Raw genomic sequence first — 9,126 nt, forward strand, 5'->3', positions numbered from 1 at the left:
GACGTTTTCAACTGGAGAGAGATCTGGAGAATGTGCTGGCCAGGTTGGCAGTCGAACATTTTCTGTATCCAGAAAGGCCCATACGGACCTGCAACATGCGGTCGTGCATTATCCTGCTGAAATGTAGGGTTTCGCAAGGATCGAATGAAGGGTAGAGCCACGGGTCGTAACACATCTGAAATGTAACGTGCACGGTTCAAAGTGCCGTGAATGTGAAGAACAGGTGACCGAGACGTGTAACCAAGGGCACCACATACCATCATGCCAGGTGATACGCCAATATGGCGATGACGAATACACGCTTCCAATGTGCGTTCACCGCGATGTCGCCAAACACGGATGTGACCATCATGATTCTGTAAACAGAACCTGGATTCATCCGAAAAAATGACGCTTTGCCATTCGTGCACCCAGGTTCGTCGTTGAGTACACCATCGCAGGCGCTCCTGTCTGTGATGCAGCGTCAAGGGTAACCGCAGCCATGGTCTCCGAGCTGATAGTCCATGCTGCTGCAAACGTCGTCGAACTGTTCGTGCAGATGGTGGTTGTCCTGCAAACGTCCCCATCTGTTGACTCAAGGATGGAGACATGGCTGCACGATCCGTTACAGCCATGCGAATAAGATGCCTGTCATCTCGACTGCTAGTGATACGAGGCCGTTGGGATCCAGCACGGTGTTCCATATTACCCTCCTGAACCCAGCGATACCACATTCTGCTAATAGTCATTGGATCTCGACCAACGCGAGCAGCAATGTCGCGATACGATAAACCGCAATCGCGATAGGCTACAATCCGACCTTTATCTAAGTCGGAAACGTGATGGTACACATTTCTCCTCCTTACACGAGGCATCACAACAACGTTTCACCAGGCAACGCCGGTCAACTGCTGTTTGTGTATGAGAAATCGGTTGGAAAATTTCCTCTTGTCAACACGTTATAGGTGTCGCCACCGGCGCCAACCTTGTGCGAATGCCCTGAAAAGCTAATCATCTGTATATCACAGCATCTTCTTCCTGTCGGTTAAATTTCGCTTCTGTAGCACGTCATCTTCGTGGTGTAGCAATTTTAATGGCCAGTAGTGCAGAAATGATTGCGATGTGGTTTCTTTCGGAAACATCTGGAACGAACTAAAACTAAATTCCGTAGACCGGTTCACATGAACACTTCACGTACAATTCGCTCGTTCTGAACCAATCGTAAATTATCCTTCATAGCCAGTGACGTAAAAGAAAAGCAATGAGACGATAGAAAAAAAAAGCAAAATCTGCGACGCCGAGATAACCTTTAACTTTAAATTGGCGTACGATATCTGCGAAAAGAGCGATGTGGAAATAAATCACTTCGGGTTAAAATGATACGCTAGTGTCGTAAATTCAACGTTTAAAGTGAAACTAGTTATGAAATAGTCTTGATAGGGGAGACACCATTAATGAAAAGGCAGATGGCAAGTACAGGTTCCTGCTAACACGAAACTATTTCTTCAGAGAAACTTTTGAATGTCTAGAAAATGAAGACGCAATTTAAACGTTTAATCTAGCTCAGAAGAAGTTATTGCGCTATATACAACTAACGGGCAAAATAAATACGTTTCTGATACACAAGTAAATATCAGGCACAGGCTGAAACTAACTGGAGAAACAGTCTTTTTCAGGCAGGCGCAAGGAAATGAAACGCGGTATTGGATATTCCACATTGCAAGTTAGGAAGTAATCTTGATAAAAGGGGCGACACTGTAATGAAAACGCAGAAAGCAAGTGAGGCTTTCCGATGTCGTAACCGGCCGGAGTGGCCGTGCGTTTCTAGGCGCTACAGTCTGGAACCGAGCGACCGCTACGGTCGCAGGTTCGAATCCTGCCTCGGGCATGGATGTGTGTGATGTCCTTAGGTTAGTTAGGTTTAATTGGTTCTAAGTTCTAGGCGACTGATGACCTCAGAAGTTAAGTTGCATAGTGCTCAGAGCCATTTTGAACCGATGGCGTAAAATTACTTCTTCAGAGAAACTTTTAACTGTCCAGAAAATGAAATCGCAATCGAAACGGTCAACAGAGTAAAAAGGAAAAAGTTATTGCGCTACAAGCAACACCTGTGAAAAAGAAATATGTCTCTCAAACACAATGAAATAACACACACACCAGTGGCATGAAATTATAGAAATAAACACATCATGAGGCACCAAGAAATGGTAACGACGTTAGCAGGACTAGCAAGACCTACTGATGTAATAGTGCTCGTCTAAAAGACGTGTAACAAGCAATGAAATTTTCTCGCATTGTCGTCCGAGTGGCGATGTAGTGTTTGAAGCAACATTTCAGGGAATTCCGTACATGCGCGATGGGGGCTGACAACGGCTTTGTTGATGTAACCCTTCCCGTATTTTCTTCAAATGGTTATGGTAACCTATGATAAATTTAAATACGGTAGGACAGGCTTAGGATTTGAACTCCATTCCTTCGAAGTTCACGGCTGACGCCTTGTAACACTCGATCAGTGCCTACCGTATGTGAACGAGCACGTTTTCATGCATGCGTAGGTGGCCAGGGAATCAGCATACAGTCGAATCAATGCGGACGACAACACATCTCTCTGCAAGCGTTCTCTGCAGATTAGTGCAATTTCTGTATTAGGAAGCACATGTTCAAATATTTCTTAAATTCTAGATATAGCCACAACAAAGAAAGGAAGTAGATTAGAAGATTAATGTTAAACTAAGGGAGTCTGTTACATAACTAGGGACAATACTACCAAGCCATATGAAACAGAACAGACGTGCACAAACAGTAGTAATGAAGGCGAATGGAAGATTGATACAGGGTGAGCATACAGTCTTTCCTTGATTGCAAAAAGTTATTTCTAAAGAATTGTGCGGTTTCTTGCAAACAGTAGCTTAACACATGAAGCTTCCACAGATCTACGCGTTCTTTTTTGAGAATGATAGCTTAAGTCATGACATTTTTATGCATATGTTTTTACATGTACTCTGACAGAATCTGATTTCTTTTCTCTCTCTCTTGTTAGAGATTACGTAATTTAGGAATACTGCTGTCATAAGGGCAGAAGAAGGCGCTGTGTGTTTTGTGGTTTGATGAAGCACACTTCCTATTACAGTTTAGCGACATTTCCGAAGTGTCAGTGGTTGAGCTCTGCCAGATGTTAACAGCAGAAAAGGACGGTATGGAAAGTTGGGCCGGCCGGAGTGGTCGTGCGGTTCTAGGCGCTACAGTCTGGAACCGAGCGACCGCTACGGTCGCAGGTTCGAATCCTGCCTCGGGCATGGATGTGTGTGATGTCCTTAGGTTAGTTAGGTTTAATTGGTTCTAAGTTCTAGGCGACTGATGACCTCAGAAGTTAAGTCGCATAGTGCTCAGAGCCATTTGAACCAGCCATTTGGAAAGTTGAAAGAGACTGGCAGAGTTGGTGACGAGGCAAGAAACGTACACCTGGAATGAGTGACGACATTGTTGATACTGCACGTATCCCTACAGCATTTCAACGCAGTCCGCAGAAATTGACACATCGTGATTCCAGGGAAAAAGGCATACCTCAGATCACTGTGGTGAAGATATTACAAAGACGGCTGTAGTTCCATGCGTACAAGGCGGACATGTTGCAAACTTTGCAGCCAGATGGTAGACCAGACACGCTGAGTCTGCTAGAAATATACCTGAAAGAATCGATGCAGACAATGACTGCCTTAATAATGTTTTGTTTTTCCGGTGGAGCGACTTCTCACAACTCCGGGAACGTATAGAGGCATGATGTCCTGAAATCGGGGTCGGACAACCCGCACGTCATGGTACAGCAGATAAGACAAAGCTCGAATGCGGATCTGTGGTATGACGTAATACACAATAATAGTGGACAGAGCTTTTCACTGAGCCTACCACTACAGCAACAGTTTACCTGGACATGTTGGAACTTTACGTTGCACAACAGTTACAGGAAATCTACAACAAGGAATAAAACTGTACAATAAATTACCAAAAGAGATAGAAGAAATTGCCATAATACACTTACTTAAAAAGGCAGCTATTAAGTACTTGTTATGCAATACATTTTATATATTGAAGGATTACTTAGCTAAAACAGAGTAGGGGTTTGATAAGAATGTTATACAAATAAATAATAATAATAATCATTATAAAATCCCAACATTCCACATAACACCTTCACTTTATGTTATTTTTTTCCTTTCTAGAAATACTTACCCCCAAGCTATGCATAGCACAATACTAACACGTCTTCCTCTTTCTAAACTCAACGTCTCGCTCATTATGGAGGGATGCTGACTCAGTTTTTCAGGATAGCAGATGGGAAGTTGCGGTACAGAAAATGGCACAGAGATCACCAGTGTGTGTGTATGTATGTGTGGGTGGGTGTGGGTGTGAAAAAGTTATTTGTAAAAAAAAGTATTGTATACCAGGAGTAAATCTAATGATTGCCTCTAACTATAAGTCTGTAAATATATATATATATGTACGAATTAGCTTATTTTAAATTGATCTAAATTTGTAAATACTTTGACATGTCCTATATCCTTGTAAAAAGAGATCTACGGATGAATAAAGCTACTACTACTACAATTTGGTGCACCGCCACACTCGAGGTTGCCTGTTTGCTAGTTCTTACGAGGGAAACCTCTCATCGCACGCACCTCAGATTCGGTGGCAAAATGGTCCAGCGAACAGCCCATCAAAAACTGAAAACAGGAAGAAGGTGAACGGAACTGTGAAAAGCGAAACAAAATAGAAACCCTGAACGTCCAAGCTCAAGACATGCAACATCGAGCAAGGTGTACGAATAACAGGATCGTGGATGTGTGGTCACGGCGTTGGACTGCGAAGCGGGAGATCCGTGTTCGTATCTCCCTCGGGGCGCGTTTTCCCCTTTTTTCACAAAATTATGAACATCGCCGTCCAGTGTGGCCGCGCGGTTCTAGGCGCTTTAGTCTGGAACCGCGTGACCGCTACGGTCGCAGGTTCGAATCCTGCATCGGGCATGGATGTGTGTGATGTCCTTAGGTTAGTTAGGTTTAATTAGTTCTAAGTTCTAGGCGACTGAAGACCTCAGAAGTTAAGTCGCATAGTGCTGAGAGCCATTTGAACCATTATGAACATTCCGTCCGGTCATTGACGTGTCTGTTCTCCTTCTGTAGTCTTGGCAATTGTCATACTATACATTGGTTATAGTATATGAGTCGTGTAGTACGAATATACTGCCGTCGCAAGTAAATGTGATGAATAGTGAGAGCAGGAGAGATGGCGCAGAGAGCTCTCTCAGAAATGAGAACGACAAACAAACGAGTGTGAACTGTGTAACAACAAAGGAATTCAAGGGGCAAAACTTCCAATATGGAATGCAAGAGTCATTACACGCGGTACTTACGTAGGACAAATCGAAGGTACATACGTCAGGAGGACCCTTCCTTACAACTCACTGTTGCAGACTGACGTTACACAAGGACACAGACGTCTATTTGAATACAGCTAACATACATGTCAATGACCGGATGGAAAGTTCATAATTTTGTGAAAAAAAGGGGACAGGAGGTACATAATCATGACCCCATCGTTACTCAAACTCACTCAATGTTACACATGTGCTTGGACCGTTTACTATTCCTATTTTGCTTCTTTCTTCACATTTCAGTACAGCTTCTTCCTGTTTTCATGCTTGATCTGTGTTCACTTTTTGACAGGTTATCTTCTGGGCCATCTCACTGCTAAATCTGATGGGACTGCGATGGAGAGTTTCCCTTATTAGACGAAACCTTTCCGGACGGACGGATCGGTAGAGACGGTCTTAATCGTGGTCCCCACGTTCACCAGACACAACACCTATTGCTTTTTTATGGCTTACGTTTAAAGTGTTCATTTCACCAGTTCCCGATGTGCAAGCTCTTACGACACGCACACGAAATGCTGTAGCGGCGGTGACGGAAGAGATGCTGACAAAGGCGTGCGGTCTAACAGAGTTTCACCTATAAGTTCTACGGGCAAAAAACAGAGGACCTGCCGAAGAAGTGTATCCATACAATGTATTAAGCTACCATTCGTAACAACTCGCACGTATCCAGAATGGTTCCTTGGAAAAAAATTTTTGTAATTGGGGAAATATCTTATGCCTACTTTGTACTACCAAGCGGTATGAAACAGAACAAACACCTACTGATAAGAGTAACGACATATGTTTATTGGGACGTTCTGCGAGGGTAAGGACACCCGCTTACAAGACTCTAGTCTCATCATTTCTAGAGCGCTTTTCTAGGGAAGCGGTTTCTTTAAAATATAGCCATGATATCAGGTGTCGAATGAATACAGACACACTGCTACGACTATAACAAGCCAGTGCAGTCCATACGAAAGCGAAACGCTCACGGAACATAAACGGGAATTTTTGGAGAAAGTGTGGTCTTGTACTCGGCAAAACCTGCTGGGTAATTTGAAATTGGGTGGTTGATCTGGAGGGGGGGGGGGGGGCGACCAAACAGAAAGTCATTCGTCCCTTCGGACTCGGTAAGGAAGTTGGCAGTGCCCCTTCAAAGGAACAGGCATTTGCCTGAAGCGATTTAGGGAAATTACGGAAAACGTGAATCAGGATAGCCGGACACGGGCCTGAAGCCTCGTCCTGTCGAATGCGAGTCCATGTCCGCTGTCCACTGTGCGATAAATTTAGAGAGTCACCATTCGAGGTTGAAGATGTGACAGTTTTTCTACTATCATAGTATAGCTTACCTAGCCCAGTGATCAACAGAACTGTGTAATAGAGATTAGAGTGCTTAAAGAAGCATCCAGATAGTCACTTATTATCCGCTCTATACGGGAGTAGAATAGGACATGCAACAGGAATGGTGTGTCACAAAATACTTTCCACCACGTGCTTTAAATTAACTAGTGGAATTTCTAAGTTGATTTAGCACTCGTCAAGCGTTTTTATTGTTTCTTTCACTAGCGTATTATGAAAAGAACGATTGTTTTTCTGCCTCTGCATGTCACGTTTATATTTAATGTAACTGCATTCTCAAAGTTCTTCCAGGATCAGTATTTATTTAACTGACTACATTACTCAAGTATTCTCCCAAAATTCTATAAAGAAATTGCTGCAAAATCGTAGAACATATCTACTTCACATTAATAATTTCCAGTGACTTAAATCCGCCACCACTTCTCATTTATATCCTCAGAGTCTGCTGTTAGCCTGTCCTAACACATACCCATGTATTCTTGTGCACCATCACCATGAAGGATAGACATTAATTACACACAACTTTTCTCTTTCATTAATGAACTAAAGCTTCAGCTTTCTTACAGTGAATGACCTTCTGCGATTTGCTTTATCATTAAACCAAATTCACAGGTATTTGTGTGAGAAGATTGCCATTTCTGACTACTGAATGTCCTTGTCAAGGGTCGTTATTTATATTTATGTATTTTATTTATTTAGTTTTGTTACCTTTGGTTAGTACACTGCATTGCGGTTTTTAATTTCTGGAACAATATTGTTATTGGAGTTTCGGCGAGTGTGTCTAGATAATGCGAGCAATTTTCTTCAGGTAATACAGACACTGATTGTTGCATTAAACAGATTTACATACGATAAATTATGACGGGTAGTAAATGGTATTAATTCAGTTTCATTCACGGAGCTACGCACAGAGCTCACAAAACAAACACGGGCAAAAACACATTGCAACTCACCAGTTCTTGGGAAAAACCAATGTCAGTGGTACGAAGAAATTCAGTAGCTCGACGCTAGGCGGACTCACAGAACACACACACACACGAGCACACGCTCTTTAGCACACACGACCGGACCGTAATCTCGCAAACGCGAGCGACGCGAAACCACAAGCGCAACGAGACAGCGACCGTCAGCTGCGACTGGCGGCCGGCGACTGACGGCCGCTGCTCGGAGACGTGGCAACACTGCCGCGCTGGCTTCCCGCGCGCGGGAGAAACAACTGAGCGACGCGATACGACAGGCGCGCGCGCGGAGCTGCAGTGCGCCTTGTTTAACAATGCTGTGATTAACTATTGAGGAATACGAGTGGTGAGGGTAAAGGAGGTATCCAATAGACGTTCTTGTTGAAGCGCACGTGCTCGCATGGTTGCCAACTCTATAGAGGGCACAACAGTTTTTCAGAACGTTCTGCCCTCTCGCATATTATATTCACTGGCAAATTATTTTTGTTTTAATGAGCCTTCTATAGGGAATGTTAATGGAATTTATGGTCTGCCACGCATAGAAAATGCAGTGTTTTCCTTTTTAGGGTTCTGTACCTCAGTCGGTTAAAACGGAAACCCTACAGGATCATTTTGTTGTCTCTCTCTGTGTGTGTCTGTCCATTTTTCTCAGGAACTGTTATAGGTGTCATATCGAAATTTATGTCTGGAACAAATGTTTATGATCCCTTGGCGATGTGAATAATTTAAGCTTCAAAGTCAATGCAATCAAAAGATATGGCCGTTTATGCCACATACGTTGATACTCGCAGGCTCATGCATCAGAACCCATAGATGGACTAGCTACTTACACGTCGATTCTGGTGGTGTAGCAATAAAGAGAGTGCCTGGAAACCGAGAGGTACTGAAATAGAATTTCAGTCACACCATGGATTTTTCATTCTTTTCTTTAACGTAGATCTCACCTCTCAATGATGTGAGGGGTTGCCACAAACAACATGTCGTTCGGATTCCATGTTAAACTGTAGGTCCTCGTTCACCTGTTAGATACTTTGTACAGGTTAGGGACATGCAGGTTGCCAACATGGCATCCGATAGAAAGATTTGCACCAGGTCATTGAGCCATGAGAAAATATTACTATTACCATATATATATACAATTAAGTTTGTATGGAGCCCTCAAGCGTGAGTCCTAGTCGCACTTGTTTGGTTGCTTTTTTAAGTTAATCAGCTTTATCATTGCCCAGATGAAGTTTCACCAGTGTGGTGTACAAGTGCTGGCCACCTCCTCCTGTTTTCATGAAGCTTCTATTCCTATACATCTATCAAATGAAATTCTCTCTACTTCACGTCTGTCTTCACTATATCCATCCAGCGTTTTCTGGGCTCCCTGTGCAGTCTTTTGCCTCAGACATCTATTTCGAAATATAATCTGGCTGGTCT

The 9,126-nt window shown here is 43.2% G+C and overlaps 1 long non-coding RNA gene across 1 annotated transcript in view; it reads right to left on the reverse strand.

Annotated features, from left to right (window-relative positions):
• The window catches only part of LOC126456984 (uncharacterized), a 265,781-nt gene extending 257,998 nt beyond the window's left edge, over positions 1–7,783 (reverse strand). The window contains exon 1 of the long non-coding RNA XR_007585423.1: positions 7,699–7,783. This is a non-coding gene — a long non-coding RNA (uncharacterized LOC126456984). The remainder of the gene's footprint in view (positions 1–7,698) is intronic.
• Positions 7,784–9,126: the final 1,343 nt, after the last annotated feature.

The sequence above is a fragment of the Schistocerca serialis genome, chromosome 2 (assembly GCF_023864345.2).
Source record: "Schistocerca serialis cubense isolate TAMUIC-IGC-003099 chromosome 2, iqSchSeri2.2, whole genome shotgun sequence".
Taxonomy (NCBI): Eukaryota; Metazoa; Arthropoda; class Insecta; order Orthoptera; family Acrididae; genus Schistocerca; species Schistocerca serialis.